Here is a 16152-nt window from a genome sequence, read left to right on the forward strand (position 1 = left end):
TAGGTAGGGGGCGAAATCTCCACGCGCACCCCAGTGTTCGAACCTCAAGGGTCTGCCGAAACCCGAAATCTGACATTTGGCGCGCAAGGTAGGGGTGCGCCGGAATTCGTCTTCCATCGCTCCGTACCCCGTCGCGTCGTCATCACCATGCCCGGCGACCAGGAGGGCAACCCAGACCCATGGGCGGCATGGTCCGCCCGCGCAGAGCCGCTCGCCTCAGGCAACCCCGTGCCCCAGGCAGCTCGCGGTCCGCAGGGCGCTGAGGGCCGCGGGCGACGCGGACAGGCTTCGACAGCTCTCACACCGCGGCAGGCACGGTCGGCAGCAAGGGCCTCCAATCACGCCGCGACCATGACACTGTACACCCGCCGGGAGCAAGCGAACTCGAGGGCCTCGCTCACGGTGGCCCGAGAGCTGCTGCAGTGCAGACTGCTGGAGGGCGGCCGCGACGTGCTGCTGGAGCGGGTGGCAGATCTCCTGGGCTTCGCCGCCTTGGGGGCTCACCCCTTCTGCACCCAGCTCCCATCTCCAACCCAGGGCGGCCCGCGCGGGGGCCCCGCGCGCGCCCGCGGGCTCCAAGGCTACTCCAACACCAGCGAGGTTGTCAGCACAGGACCGGCGGCGGCGCAGCCCCCGCTCCTGGTCCGTGAAGAAGAAGGGCTCGACGCGACCCGCGGCCCCAGTGGACAGCTGCGCTGCCACCCCACGGTAGGCGCGTCAGGTAGGATCGCATGGCGCGCAGAGCACTACGGTGTGGCCTTCGGGGTGGCGGCGCCAGAGGAATACGTGCCCCTCATGATGGACCAAGGACACTCACACGAGGGCGAACCAGGCTCGCTCCTCAGCCCAAGCCGGGGGGACGAGGCGCCAGAAGCTGAGCCCTTCCAGGAGTCTCGGGACGGTCCCACTGGGCACGCTGGAAGCAACGATTATCGGGTACCGCTAATTCTTCAGCAGGCATACGCTAACCATGGATCGCAGGAGGTGCAGGTTGCCACAGCGGGCAGCTGCCCCGCTCCCACAGCCTCCTACCCCTTGGGAGGAGGGCGCAGGGGGCTGCAGGAGAGGGGCAGGGATTCGACATCACCGCCGCGGCGTTCGGAGCAAGGTGTTCTCAGGAGGTAGGCCCTCCGCTGGGGAGGTGCCCCAGGGCCTGCCCCCGGCGGAGAACCCGTGGTCGTCGGGGGAACCGCTGGCGACCGCTCTACCCCATCGGCGGCGTCCTGGTTTCCGGTCGTCATTGATGGCACTAGAGTGTGGCGCAAGGTGGGGCCCTCATCTGGCGATATGAAGCAAGGTCAGTACCTGTGAAGAAGGCCAAGTGCCTGTGAAGCTCGCCGCCCCGTGACACTCTCACGTAATAATGAGTGGGGCTGTACACGCCCCGGAGTCTCAGGGGTGCCGGCCTCAGGCCCTGGGGCTCCCTCCCACGCCCAGTGGCAGCACTTAGCTCTGCGCTGGTGAGAAGACGTCCAAGACTAGACTAGGTGCCGGACGCGGCCTTTCGTTTGCTTTCGTTGCTCTTCCCCTTGGTTGTCGCTTTCCTTCGCTGGATTCAAGTTGGATTCGAATTTGAGATTTGCGTGTGTTTGGGGAAGGGGTGCTTAGTCTCGTTCAAGCAATTTCTCGTGTTTTGGTTACCACTTCGCCTCAGCCGCCTCCCCTCGCAAGCCCCTCGCGAGCCGGGTCAGGCCAAGCTTGCGCGCAGCCCAGACTGCCGCCGCCGCGTCCTCTCAGGAGGGTGTTTTACTGCAGATCCTACGGATTCAATCAGGGGACACTCAGGACACCACAACCCCCCGCGGGCTGCCTCAGGGCCAGCGCGGAACAAAGGTATACTAGCCGACCAGCGCGTCGCTTAAGCCAGCCACTTGGCGTGGGCGCATGGGCGATGTAGCTTCTATTGATACGATAAACACAAGTTTTACATGAGGCCCCCCCCTCCAAAATGCTCTCACAGTCATCAGGCCAAATCCTGAGTTCTATTCATACAGGGTAAGGAAGCAGGAACGATGTACAGTTAGTCGGATGAATCCCCCAATGCGTCCTCAGGAGCACCACCTGAGCCGTTGCTGGCATTGCTGAACTCGCCATCGCTGTCCGCGTCGCCGCCAGCGGCGTCAGGGCCGCCCATCGCGCCACCCTCGTCGGCCGCCATGATCACATCATCGTTGCCTGAGGCAAAGGCCCTGATAAGAGCGTCCACATTGTCCTCCACCCAGTGCGCCAGGTCGCCTCGGACAACCTGGGGGACTGGGGCGATGGCGGCATCAAAATCAAAATGGGGATCCATGTTTCGGAGGTGACTAAAGACGCGGGAAAAGGCGCGCCTGAGCAGGGCGCGGCTCCTCTCCTCCACCAACCTGTCAGCCCTGGTCGACCGCGCCTCCAGCTAAATCACCACATTAGTGAAGAACTGGAGATTGCCCGCGTAGTTGACTGCGTGCGGCTCGCCGACGGCCTCCTCGCAGATGTTTCCCAAGGCCGCGTTGGCTCTCTCCCAGAGAGTGGTGAGCATGGGGCCGTGCTCATGCTCCAAGATCCGCCGCTGACGTATCTCGTCCGCATTCTGACGCGCGACGGCCTCAGCCTCCTCCACCTGCTGGCGAAGAAGGAGCACCTCAGCCTGGGAGGTGGTTAACTCACCTCGCGCCACCTCAAGGGCGGCCCGGGAAGCATCGGCCTGCCGCGCCGCCTCCTCTAGCTTGGACCTCAAGGCGGCAGTCCTGCCTTCAGCTTCGACCCGGATCAACCCCAGATTCTCTTCGAACTCGTGCTCGAGGTTCAAATGCAACATCGCCACTCGACGTCCGACCTCCCCCAGGACGCGGGCTTCCTGTGCAGCAACATCATCCTCCGTCTGCGTCACCAAGCGCTCCCTCGTCTCCAGACGCTCGTACTCGCGGGTACGTTCGGCGGCTTCCAGTGTCAGCGCCTCCTCACGCTTCTGGAGCTCTGCTGAGTCGCCAGAGGCCACCTTCATCGATGCGAGGGCTACCTCGCGCATCTCCACCTGCTCCTCCAGCGAGTGGCACCAGGCCAGAAGCTCCCGAGCCCGCTCCTCCACAGCCGTTCGCCGCCGGTTAGCTTCCCGAGCCTCCTCAGCGGCCCGAGACCGGGCCTCCCGAGAGGCCACAAACGACGCCTTGGCCTCGGCTTCATCAAGATCACGCTGACGACACGTAATCCAGCTCGCGCCTCTCTGCAGCCAGGCGCAGGCCCTCGGCCTCAAGGCGCGCGTCCTCATCAGCAAGCTCCTCACCAAGCAGGCTCACTGCTCAGCCGCCCTTCGAAGGAATCCTTGGCGGAGAGCGCGACGCTCTCGAGCGTGCTCGAGCACGTCGTCCACACCATCATCCGCCCCAAGCAAGCGCCGGGGGCCGCGAGTCAGCACTCCCCCTCTGGGCTGGGGGGCGGGGGCTGGTACCCTCGTGACGGCCGGGCACGCCGTGTCAGAAGCCCAGCCTGGGGCCAGCCCGTCCTCTGGAGAAGAGCGCAGGAAGCGCCTCAGCCAATCGCAGTTCACGACCAGGCAAGAGGCCCATGGCAGGCTGGCTATGCCACGAGAAGGCCCGCAAAGGAGGATCGCGAGGTGCGCAGGGCCACGGTGCACCTCGGGATGGTTCGCCTCTTCGATCGCCCTCACCACAAGGGCTCCGCTGCTCGGAGCGCTCGAGGACAGTGGAGGGGGCGAAGACAAGGGGGACGGCTCCTCAGCCGTCTCCGCAAGCTCGGCTAGAAGGGGCCTGCGGAGCAAGGGTCAGTACAAGTAACAGAAGGATCGAGAGCCGGGAAAGGAGAAGGCTTACTCATCAGTGGCGAAGTACTTCCTACGCTTCAGCAGGCGACAAGGGTAATCGTCGCCCAGGGCCTCCCTTCTCTTCCGGAGAGCCTCGAAGTTCACGCGGAAGCGGCCCAAGAGTTGGGCGCATGGATCAACCTTCGACGAAGACGGAGCGTCAAGGCGATCTGCGACAGAGGCACCTGCCTGATGTGCGCTGCCAATCGCCTCCCCAAGAGACGCGGCTGGAGCCTCAGGGGCCCTAGTCGCAGGCACTGAGGGCAGCTGCTCGCCACCCTCAGCCTCAGCGGCATGGGCCCCAAGAGCTGCTTCCTCATGAGCCCCTCGGCCTCTGGCGCCTCATGCCTCCCTGCTCCGCCACTCGAGGATGAGTTGCCTTGGCCGACTAGAAGGGCAGTCACCACCACTGGGTTCCCGTGAGGCCCCTGAAGGCCGGCAGGGCACAGCCCCCACTCAATAAAGACAGGCATCTGCTTCACAAAGTCGCCCCTGCTCTGGCAGAGGTACAGCAAGGCCCCTCCCTGCCGGACGCTGCCGGGGTTGGGGTCCCCAGCCAGGGTCAAGAGCGCCGTCCTCAGCACCTCGGGAGTCAGGTCCTCTTCCTGGAGCCTCATACGATCCTCGCGCCCACGAAAGGCCCACATCCGGCGAGAGTGGCGTTGAAGAGGAGCAACGCGGCATAGCAGGAACTCCTTCACCACCTTGGGCGCTATCACGCCAAGCGACCTCAAGAGCGCGAAGCGGCGCCAGACAAAGACGAGCCGGGAGCTCTCAAGCGTCTCCTGGACCCAGCCCGAATTGGGGACGGCAGGCGAGGTCGGCTCCAATAGCAGGGGGCTGGGCACCCCTGCGTCCACATACAGCCACCGCTCGCGGAACCCAACCGCGGGCAGGTGGAGCTTGAAGTCAATCCCAGAGGCCACCATCTCAGGCGCGGCAACGAAGCTCACGCAAGCCCAGCATTGGGTAGGATCGACAAGATGCAACGAGAAGAAGTGGCGCAGCAAGGCAACCGAAGGAGGGATGCCCAGCATAGCTTCACAAACAAAGGCGAAGACCGAAAGGAGGGTGATGGATTCAGGACCCAGATGCATCATGTGGATCTGATAGTGGGAAAGCACGACGTTGAAAAAATCGGAAAAGGGGGAACCAGACCCGCCCACAAGGCGTCGACAAGATACGGGACCTTGGTGGCTGTCCTGTCGATGGAGAAGTGGGACGCGGGCCAGGCCGTCGTCCTCCCGCATTCATTGAAGATGGTGTCCAGAGCCAAGCTGACCTTGCCCAAGCCCTCGGCGGGGGCCACCGACGGCGGCGGGCAACGCGGAGACACGGGTTTCTTCCCTCTCCCCTTCTTCGTCGAAGCCATGGCGATGGGAAGGGGGGGAGGGAGGTTCGAGATTGAGTTGAAAACAGAAACCGGAGTTCGAGCAGAGGAAGGACAGAGGGCGCTCGAGCGATAAAAGGGGAACGGCTGTGTACGACTATGGGTCCGCCTAGCACGGCGCAAGATAAGGAGGGCGTGGGGGAACAGTGCCGCCCACGTCCAGTCAACCGCCACGCGGTGCCCAAGGCCGCAGGCTGTGAGGGCCCGTGGCGCTTCGCTCTTGCCCTTCCGCCTCCCTGCACGGCCAAGCCCGAGCGTGCCTTGGGCCCGGGGGCTACTGTCGGCGTTCTGGGAATGGGGGTCCCCAGACTTGCCTGCCTGCGGCCTGCGGCATGGCTCAAAGGAGGGCCCAGCACGGCCCATCTTCACCAACACAAACCCAAGACCCTCACGAGGGGCCAAGCCTCATGGGGCGGACGACGCGGAGCTTCCTCAGGCACGGCCTCGTCAGGCTGGCTCACGAGGAGGCGGAGAGATCAAGGTGGGGTACCTCACGAGGTGCCCGTGGCGCAAGCCATGACGACTCAGGGTGCCAGGCGGGTGCCAGCCCGCAGAGCGTCCTCCTTCCCTCTTTGGTGCAAAGGGGGCAAGCGCAGCCGTGGAGTACTGAGGCATCAGGCAAAGGTTGCCATTTCGGTGCAACGAGACCAAGACCAGGAGGACTACGAGATGGAGGTCACCGTGGAGCCCAAGACGGCATCATCACCAGAGCTTTGCACAGGCGAAGACTGCTTTTGTCAGCATAGCTGATACTTGTTGTCCCCCTTCAAATTAGCCCGCCATTGTTGGCTCCCTTCCCGCTCAATTTTTGGGGAGAGGACCACGGCCTCTATAAATAGGACTAGCCACCCCCAGGGTAGAGAGGATCGAGAATCAGCCAACCCAGAAACAAGCTGGGGTCGAAATCAGGGTCGGTCAGTTGGAGGAAAGCAGAGAGAGAGAGAGAAAGGTGACTGAACTCCTTCGAGCAGTTTGTCGCCCCAGCCAAGAACAGACCCTCGCGAGGCTGTTCTCCCTTGTATTGTTCATCATCATCAGCCCAAGAGGCAATCCACCACACCACACACTAGAGTAGGGTATTACACCACAACGGTGGCCCGAACTAGTATAAACCCTGTGTCTCTTGTGTTGTTCTTTCCGTAGTTTAGATCCTAGCATGGCGGAGGGGTGCAGGTAGGTAGGGGGCGAAATCTCCGCGCGCACCCATGTTCGAACCTCAAGGGTCTGCCAGAACCCGAAATCTGACAGCACTGACATGGAAACCTTTACCTGATGCCTTGGGACCCCGCACCTGCGCTTACCTCCTTAGCACCAAAGAGGAAACTGGTACACTGCGCCCGCTAGTGCCCGCCTGGCCTTGCTCATCATGGCTCACGTCATGCGAACCTCGCGAGGTGCACCCTGCACAGATATCTCTGCTCCTTGGGAGCCAGCCTAGCGAGGCCACCCCCAGGGAGGTCTTGGTGTCGTCCGCCTCGCGAGGCTTGGCCCCTCGCGGGGGTCTTGTGTTATTGCTGCCGAACTGGGCCGTACCAGGCCGTTGGTGGAGCCACATCGCGGGCCATAGGCAGGCAAGTCTGGGCGCCCCCGGTCCCAGAACACCGACAGTAGCCCCCGGGCAAAAGGCGCACTTGGACTTGGCTTCGATGTGAAGCCAAAGGGAAAGTGCAGAGTGCCGCGGGCCCCAACCGCCCGCGGCCTCGGTCGACGCGTGGCGACTGATGGGATGTGGGCAACCCCACTTCCCCACGCAGCCTTGATATTCGCTGGCCTGGCGGCTGCCGCTGCCAACACATCTCCGCTCTCATTGCCTTTATGTGAATTCCCCTGGCCTCTTCTCCTTCCAGAGAGGTAGAAGCTTCCTTCCCTTCTCTGACCACGGCATCGGTCCTCTTTGTCGCTATGGCGCCGCGCCCAAAGAAGAAGGGAAAGGGGAAAACCCGTGCTCCGGTGGAATCTCCGCCGACCTTCGAGCCCATCGTCGAGCAGTCGGTGGTGGTCAATCAGGAAGGGCTGGACAAGGTTCGACCAACGCTTGCCTCCGACTCCAATGAATGGGGGGCGATGGTGGCCGGTCCTGCTTCTCGCGCCATCGTTGATATGACAGCCACCGAGATCCCCATCCATCTTCATGCCCTCTAGGCCGGCCTGATTCCGCCTTTCTCTACTTTCTTCAATGCCGTGCTCTCGCATTATCAAATCCATGTGCTGCATCTAGATCCCCAATGCATCATTCTCCTCTCCGTCTTCGCCTTTGTCTGCGAGGCCATGGTGGGCATTGCCCCTTCCGTGGCCTTGTTTCGCCATTTCTTTTCTCTTCACCAGTTGCAGGCGGGTTTCGAAAGCGATGGGTGTTTGTTGATGTTGGCATGCTCTGCCCCTTTCTCTTGCTCCCACGGGCACCAGCCACCCCCAGCTCCGGTTGGGTGCATGCGAGGCTTGTCTACCGACGGCTCGCCCATGTCTGGTGCTGGCTGGCCAGGCTGAAGGACCTCGGGGTGACGGCGCCCATGGTGGTGAAGGAGTTCGTCCGGTGCCGCATTGCTCCACTCCAGCGTCACTCTTCGCCGATGTGGACCTTCTCCGGCTGGAGGGACCCCCTGAGGCTTCAAACGCCCGCACTTCCTTCCGAGGAGCTGCGGACAATGCTCGAGATCCTGATGGGCGACCCGACGCCAACCTATTTGCCGGAGGAGGGTTGCCTCCTGTACTACTGCTCGAATAAGGTGGAGTTCGTGAGGCACATGCCCCTCTTTGATGAATGGGGGTTGCGCCCGGCTGTCCTTGAAGGGTCATGCGAGAACCCCATCCTTGTGGTTCCCCTGCCTGCAGCCGCCGCGGTGCACACCCCAGAGGTAGGCGCAGGGGGGCGCGTGCCGCGAGACGCCGATGAGGTGGCTACTGAAGGAGCAGCGTCGGACGAGGCTCCTGAGGCTTGGGTGAGCCGCCCCTTCACGGAGAGCCGCGCGTGGTCCAAGGCTCCTGAGGCGAAAGCTTCCGAGGCTCGGGCTGGCGGTCCCGAGTCAAGGGCTGAGGAACCGTTGTGGTCCGATGCTCCCAAGGTCACCACCCCTGAGGCCCCAACCGCCTTGGGTGCTGGCGGTCGTGCTACGGGCTTCAGTCAGCTCCACTTGAACTTCGAAGCGCTCCGCAAGAGGAAGGGATCTCCAAGCTGCAGTGGTAACGCCTACCGGCCGTTGAATCAAAGGAAATACATTGCCATAGATGAGTAAGTACCTCATCTCCATGATTCTCCGAGTGCTGCATCCTTTTCTGACCATGGCTCCCGAGGGTCCCTTCGGTTGGAGCGGCGAGATCTCCTGAGGAGCGGCCTTCGCCAGTTCCTGGCTCGCCATTGATCCCGAATTCTCCTTGCATGACCGCTGCATGTGGCTCGGGGCCCATTCCTAAGGAGGGCGCGTCGACCAGGGGTCTTGATCCTATGTTTTTGTTGCCCTTCCTTCGCGGTCCTGCCTGGGGTGCTGAAGGCGTGATGAGGGCCCCTCCATTGGTCATTGCCCGTAGTTGGACGACCTCAGACCTGGCTTCGTCTTCAAGCAGCGAGGCCCCGTCCTGCAGTGCCTCTGCCGAGGCCCGAGAGGCGGCAGGGAGGGCGCCGGTCTCCAGCTCCCTGCTAGGAGCAGGCCAGCCACGTCAAGCTTCTCCAACCATTCCTAGCGCGGAGGACGGACCCGGCCGCGCGTTTGAGCTTGCGCGTGGGCACGGTGCTGTCCGCCACGAGATCTTCCGGCAGGCGATGGGTGCACTAAGTCGGCTTGGAGAAGAGCTTGCCACCATTGACGCCCACCTCTAGGCGAAAGACCTTCGGTTGGCGGATGAGTGGCATCAGTTGAAGGTGGCCATCAACCTCAGGCGTCTTCAGCATGAACGCGCCAATGCGAAGGCCGAGGCATCCCATAGGACCTCATGCGAGGCTAGCGCCTGGGCCTTGGAGGAGGCTAGGGTGGCTGATCGCCACCGCGAGGTCGCCGAAGAGCACAAACAAGAGCTCTGGGCCTTGAATGCTACCCTCGAGCAGCAGGTCAAGGCGTGCAGAGCCGTCTTGGCATCAATGAGGGGGTGCCTCCCGAAGAGAAGGAGATTCAGAAGCGTGAGGAGGCGCTGTTGTTAGAGGCCTTGGAGCGCAGCCTCGAGCTTGAGCGGTTGGAGATGAGGGAGCGCCAATTGGCCATGGCCGAAGATGCCATCACCGCACGCGAAGCCAAGATCCAGGAGGAGGTTGACTAGAGGGTGGCGAAGGCTCACGCAGAGCTTGCGAACGAGTACGACCTGAAGTTGAAGTTCCTGTAGGCCGAAGCTGAGGGCAGGACCACCGTCCTCAGGTCAAGGCTGGACGAGGCGAAGCAGCATGAGAGGACTGCTGCGGTGGCCCAGACCACTGCCCAGGCAGACCTGGCCTCCGTGCGTGCTGATCTGCTCTCACTCCAGCAATAGATTGATTACGCCGTGTCCCTCGCGCAGCAGAACATGGAGGAGGTGTGTCGTTTGCAGACACTGGAGCGCGAGCACGCACCCATGCTCCAGGCCCTCAGGATGAGGGCCAACCGAGCCCTGGGCATCATCTGCGAGGAGAATGTCCCTCATCCCCGCATGGAAGACTATGCCAGCCACCTTCGCTTCTTCACCGAAGTCGTGATGCACCTGAAAGTGCGTTATATCGACTAGAGGGGGGTGAATAGGCGATTTTTATGAATTTTTCACTGAGAAATTTTCCGGTGAGGAAATTCCTTGGTGAAGAACTACTAGCAGCGGAATAAGTACTCAAAAGTAAACACAACAGAATACAAGCATAGTCATCATGATGAACTGAAGACAGGCATAGAGTACAGGAAGCGTAATCACAGGATAACACAGGATGAAGACAAACTAACTGAAGAAATTGAACTGAGGAAATTGAGAAAGTCTCCAGTCAAAGTCTTCAAACACAGATATGAACAATCACACAACACAGTTATGAGGAAATGAAAAAGTTGAGGAAATAGAACCAGTAAGCTTGGTGAAGACAATGATTTGGTAGACCAGCTCCAACTGCTGTCTCAGTTGTATGTCTGGTTGGAGCGGCTGAGTATTTACACTCGAGGACACCCAGTCCCGGACACCCAGTCCTGAACACGTAGCTCAGGACACCAAGTCCTCACCATATTCTCCTTGAACTAAGGTCACACAGACCTTGTCCAATCACTCGTGGTAAGTCTTCAGGTGACTTCCAAACCTTCACAAACTTGGTCACTCGGCGATCCACAATTCCTCTTGGATGCTCTAGACCATGACGCCTAACCGTCTGGAAGAAGCACCATCCTCAAAGGTAACAAGCGTCGGATCCACGCAGGATCAATCTCTTCAGTGATGCTCAATCACTTGGGGTTTGTAGGTGTTTGGTTTTAGGTTTTTCCTCACTTGATGATTTTCGCTTAAAGTCCTCGGAGGATGGGTTGCTCTCAAATGACAAGTGCCAGTTTCTCTCGGAGCAGCCAACCAGCTAGTGGTTGTAGGGGGCGGCTATTTATAGCCTAGGGAGCAGCCCAACATGATAAGACATAAATGCCCTTCAATGATATGACCGTTAGGTGGATAGATATTGTGGAACAGTTGGCACATGGCACAACAACGGTCAGAATTTTGAGTAGTAAAATCCTCGGGGCTATCATGTTCCTCACTGTGTAGGTAATCCGCACTGGCGAATTCCTAACTCCTCAGTCAGAACAAATTCCTCAGAGACCAAAAGAACTTCGTCTCTGTCACTAAAGAATATGACTGGACTGTATGAGATTTCCAATGGCTTCACTCGAAGGGATTGGTAGGTGTAGGATTTTGAGTTGAGCATCACATGGAAAATTTTCCTTAGTATTTCCTCGACCCCCTTTAACAGTACGGTGTTTCCTATGACTCAAGAAAGAGAAAATGAAACTACGAAAACAAAAGTCTTCACTCTTCATGTTCATCGAATGAATACCAAGTCTTCAAGGTCACACCAATTTCTTCACTTTGAAAGTCTTTAGAAAGTCTTCAGAAATCCAAAGTCTTCAGTCGAAGAACTTTATTTTTAGGGGTCGACTTTCTCTGTAAATATCAAACTCCTCATAGACTTATAGACCTGTGTACACTCACAAACACATTAGTCCCTTAACCTATAAGTCTTCAATACACCAAAATCACTAAGGGGCACTAGATGCACTTACAGTCTCCCCCTTTTTGGTGATTGATGACAATATAGGTTAAGTTTTCAATGGGGTTAAACATATGAAGTGTAAATACTAATATTGAGGAATTTGATTGCAAGATATAGAAGAACTCGCCCTGAAGATGTGCATAGTGAGGAATTTGCTTTTGAAGCAATGCACACTTGAAGAGTTGAATCATGGAGATTTCCCCCTATATCTTGTAATTCCTACACGCATTTGACATATCACAATGAAGAATTTGAAATGCATGATGAAATATGGTGACTGATGTAATTCAGCATGCGTGCATTAGCATATATGAGGAATAAGCATGCAGAAAAACACGTCAAAAGTATCAGAGCACCATCGGGTTTAAGTTTACAACTCGATCCAATAAAGTCTCAGAAGAACGAGAGTTGTAACTTAACAAAAAAACGCCCATATAGAAAGACCCAATTGAAGACTAACTCAAAATTCTCCCCCGTTGTTATCAAATGACCAAAAGGATCGAATATGAGGACTAACGCCCCTGAGGAATATCAAGTTGAAGAAGGAGCGCCAGCGTTGTTGCGGTCGTTTGTCGTAGTAGGGCCTCCCGTAGTGTCATCCAAGTCTTCATTCTCATCAGTGTCGCGCGATGAAGAATATGAGCTGGCCACCAAGGAAGGAACCTTGACCTTCTTGAATTTCTTCGGTGGAGGTGCAAACCAGTCAAAATCTTCCTTGAGACCCATTTTCTTCAGATCTTCTTCACCATACAGATGTGACAGTATTGCCCAGGTGCGACCGAAGACTTCATGGAGGTAGTAATGGTTTTTCTTCACTGCATTGTGTGTAGCAGTCATGTTGTGAAGAAAGGAACCAAACTGACGCTTAACCCATTTATGATTTCGATCCACCTTCTGGTGAAGACTAAGCAGAAGCTCACAATCAGTCATCACACGAGGAGCAGTGGCTTGAGGAGTAGACTTGGGTGCATTGGCAGAGTCATGTGTGGCAGAGTCATCATTGGTGGAATAAGAGGCAGCTTTGCGAAACTGTCCATCCAATGGACGAATGCCTTCATCTATAACAGCTGGTGCCTTGCCCTTTTCATTAACTGAGGAATAGGTCCGCTTGCGGACTTCAATTGGGGGCAAGTAGCTAAGGTGATTCTGAAAATCAGCTTTATAGTTGAGTGAAGACCTTGTCCTAAGGAATCTCATAATCCAAGGTGCATAAGGCTTCAGCTCAAACGGAGACAGTGCAACATTTGCCAGAGTCCTCATGAAGAAATCGTGATAATTGACAGGAATACCATGAATGATATTGAATACCAGATTCTTCATGATGCCAACAATTTCCTCATCAGATGAGTCATGGCCTTTGATAGGACTCATTGTCCTCGTAAGAATACGATAGACAGTTCTAGGCACATAAAGTAATTCCTTCACGGGGAATTTGGTTCGTGGGGCCTGACCTGGCTTCAAAGGTTTCATCAGAACCTGCATGTAGTGATTTGTAAGCTCAGGTTCACTGTAAATGCAACGAGCTTCTTCAAGGGGAGGACTGAGTGGTAAGGCACGAAGCAATTCAGTAGCTGGTGTAGTGTAGTGAGTGTTCTCAGACATCTAGTCCAGCACCCATGAATTCACATCTTCAGAATCTCCTCTGATGTGGAGCATCGCATAAAATTGAAGAATCAGTTCTTCATTCCAATCGCAGATGTCAGAGCAAAAGTTTAACAGTCTAGCGTCGTGAAGAACACTGAGGACTAGCACGAAGCACAGCAGTGATTCCATATCCACGTGAGGAATGTGCTCATGGTAGAGGATTTTCTCTTTGTTGAACATCACTGAGGAATAGAAATTTGCTTGGTTAGCAGTCCAGAAACGCCTCTTCCTTACACGAGCAGAATCATATGGGTTGTAGTCTTCGAAGAATACGTGCTCACCGAAGAAATCATCAGCCTTGAACTTTTGCTTGCGTGAGAATGGATCCTTTGGCTTGGGCAGAGGAGTGTCAGTGAGTTGCATCACGACCTCAGGAATCGCAATCTCAGGTTCTTCAGGCTGAGGAATTTCTGGTTCCTCTTTAGTGGCAGTCTGTGTCTTCAGATGTTCAACAACAGCAGTTTCTTCAGCACTAGTGGCTGGAATTTCTTCAGGTACAAAAGAAGTGGGGTAGTTTCTTCAGAGCCCATTTGAACAGTTTGTGCAGGAGACTGAGGTATTTGCTGCAACGGTGTGAACATTAGAGAGTTTGGATGCTGACTTTCCCAGAATTCATCACTCATCACTGGTGTGGAGCAGCCAACATCCACATCTTCATCTTCCATTTCTTCAACGCCAGCCTCTTCAGCTGTGAATGAGGCATAGGCGAGGAGATAACAGGTGTTGAAGGGATCGTATCCACTTCAATTTCTTCATCAATCTGCTCTGACGAAGCAGCAGAATTGTTGGGGATATTACTACTGGGCGTAAACCGGCCTATTTGGGTCGGGTTAACTTCATCAGTAGTTAAGTAGGTTAAAGCCCATGAAGGTAGATGAGGTCTTAAAGCCCATGATCGGTTTAAGGCCTGTAGCCGTAAACCGGCGTCGGTATGAAAACTTGTATTGTAAGTTAGCAATAAGTAGAGACCAAACCGAACACATATATGAGCCGATGTTGGGACTCTATGAACCGACGGGCGTTACCCATGTATATAAGGGGACGACCCGGCGGCGGTTCAAGGAGAACAGACGACAACTCGAGACTTAGGCGAAGCTTGTTTGCTCCCTAGTCATCAAAACCCCATCAATTCCATCACAACTAGATGTAGGCTTTTACCTTCATCGAAGGGGCCGAACTAGTATAAACTCTCTTGCGTCCCTGTGTCCGCTTTAACCCCTTCAAGCTACCCCGTTGCGATGGCTCCACGACTAAGTCCTTTCACGAGGACATCTGCCGTGACAAAACCACGACAGTTGGCACCCACTGTGGGGCTATCGCATGATGGTTTCAAGTTCTTAGAGGGCCGCTTTGAAGGACTCGAGGGCTATGTTGTGGGCCGGATGACTAAGAGTCGTCGCGGCAAGCTCTACATCGATGATGCAGGCTGGGGCCCTGAGGCCGGCTCAGTTGAGTATGGGTACCGGGTCCCCTTTGGTGGCATACACATTTTCATCGGCAAGATCGGTGAACCGGGCCCTAAGCCGGACATCTGCACCGACCTCGTCGAAACGGCTTAGCGTGCGCGATCTGCCCGGGTTAAACCGGCCGTGAAGCGTGCCTTCGTGGGAGTCATCCATGGAGGAAGTTATGAGGATGGATCGGAATCTCGCGGCGAGACCGTCATTTATTCCGGCGACGAGTCATCAACCGGAGAAACCGAATCTCTATATCAGCTACAAGATGGCCGGATTGGGGGCTGTTCCGATGGCGGCAGTATTCCGGACCCCTCTGATCTACCCAACCGAGTTGGAATATTCATGGAAGGCACACAAGCAGCGCTTCATTCTTCGACCGCTGCGCCAATAACCTCCGGTTCAGTAGCGGCGACAGCTGCCGGGGCAGGAAGCTCTGCACGCCTGCCGGCTCAAGTTCTATCAGATCTATTTGATGCATTGGCTGTGCTTATGGCAGAAGCTAATCCGGCGGATCGGGAAGTCCACAACGCGGAGATTGCAAAGGTGAAGGAACAGATCACCCAGGCCAAGGCGGACCTGGCAGCTGAGAATGCCAGGATGACCACAGAGCGGGCCGCTTTAGACGCACAAGCCTACAGGCTCATGTTGGACCAGAACGCGTCGCATGAAGTCATGAAGAGGAAGTACCGATCCCGTTTGCCTTAGGCTTTCAAGGCCAGAGACCTTTTCAACACCCCAGGAGCAGGAACCAGTAATCCGCTGGAGGGAAACCAGCCGGAAGCTCCGGGGACCGGCGCGCCGGTTCAGCCCCGTCTGATGAATCCGCCTCGTCAAAACACTGTCATACCTCAGGCTGTTTCAACACCTCCGGGTCACTACTCCAACCCAATGGACAATCTCGTTGCCGCTGCTACACGGCTGGAGGCCATTCCAATTGAAGGTGACTCGCCGCAGGCGGTAGAGACGCGACGGGTCAAGGAGCTTCTTAGGACAGCTTTGGTCCAACAGGAAGCATACTCGTACAGCCGCGACCGGATCCACTTGACCCCTCGTCCAAGCCGGAGCTATAGCAGGCGTATGGATGAACCAGCAGTGTCAAGTAATGAACGACGTGGAGCACCCCGCGGCACCAACCCAGCGGGTGGGGATGATAACGCTCAGGAAGTGGTGGACCGGGCCCGAGCGCGCAGGGAGGCCAAGTTAGCCGCACAGTATCAGGCTCGGCAGCTTACGCCGGTTCATCCAACTATCTCGGTCGAACCCGGTGCTACTTCTAGTTCTTTGGGGGTGCCTTGCCTTGTCCCCGCTTTAGCAATGTGCGCCTACCCAAGGATTTCAAGGGCCTGCGCAAGGTACCAAATTACACGGCGGATCAACCCCTAGAGACATGGGTGGAGAGCTATGAGATGGCCATGGAGATGCTTGATGTGGATGATGCGGCATGTGCGAAGTACTTCACCATGATGCTTGAAGGAACGGCCCGCACTTGGTTAAAAAGCTTACCGGCCAATTCTATCAATTCATGGGCCCAATTATGAGCCCGGTTTATCAGTAACTTCAAGGATACATGTAAGCAGCCTATGTCGATAGTGGACTTAGCTGCCTGTGTCCAGGAGGAAGGAGAATCGAAGACTCATTGGGTGCGCCGGGTCTCGCAGGTTCTGCATTCATC

This window comes from Triticum dicoccoides, chromosome 3A, assembly GCF_002162155.2.
Source record: "Triticum dicoccoides isolate Atlit2015 ecotype Zavitan chromosome 3A, WEW_v2.0, whole genome shotgun sequence".
NCBI lineage: Eukaryota > Viridiplantae > Streptophyta > Magnoliopsida > Poales > Poaceae > Triticum > Triticum dicoccoides.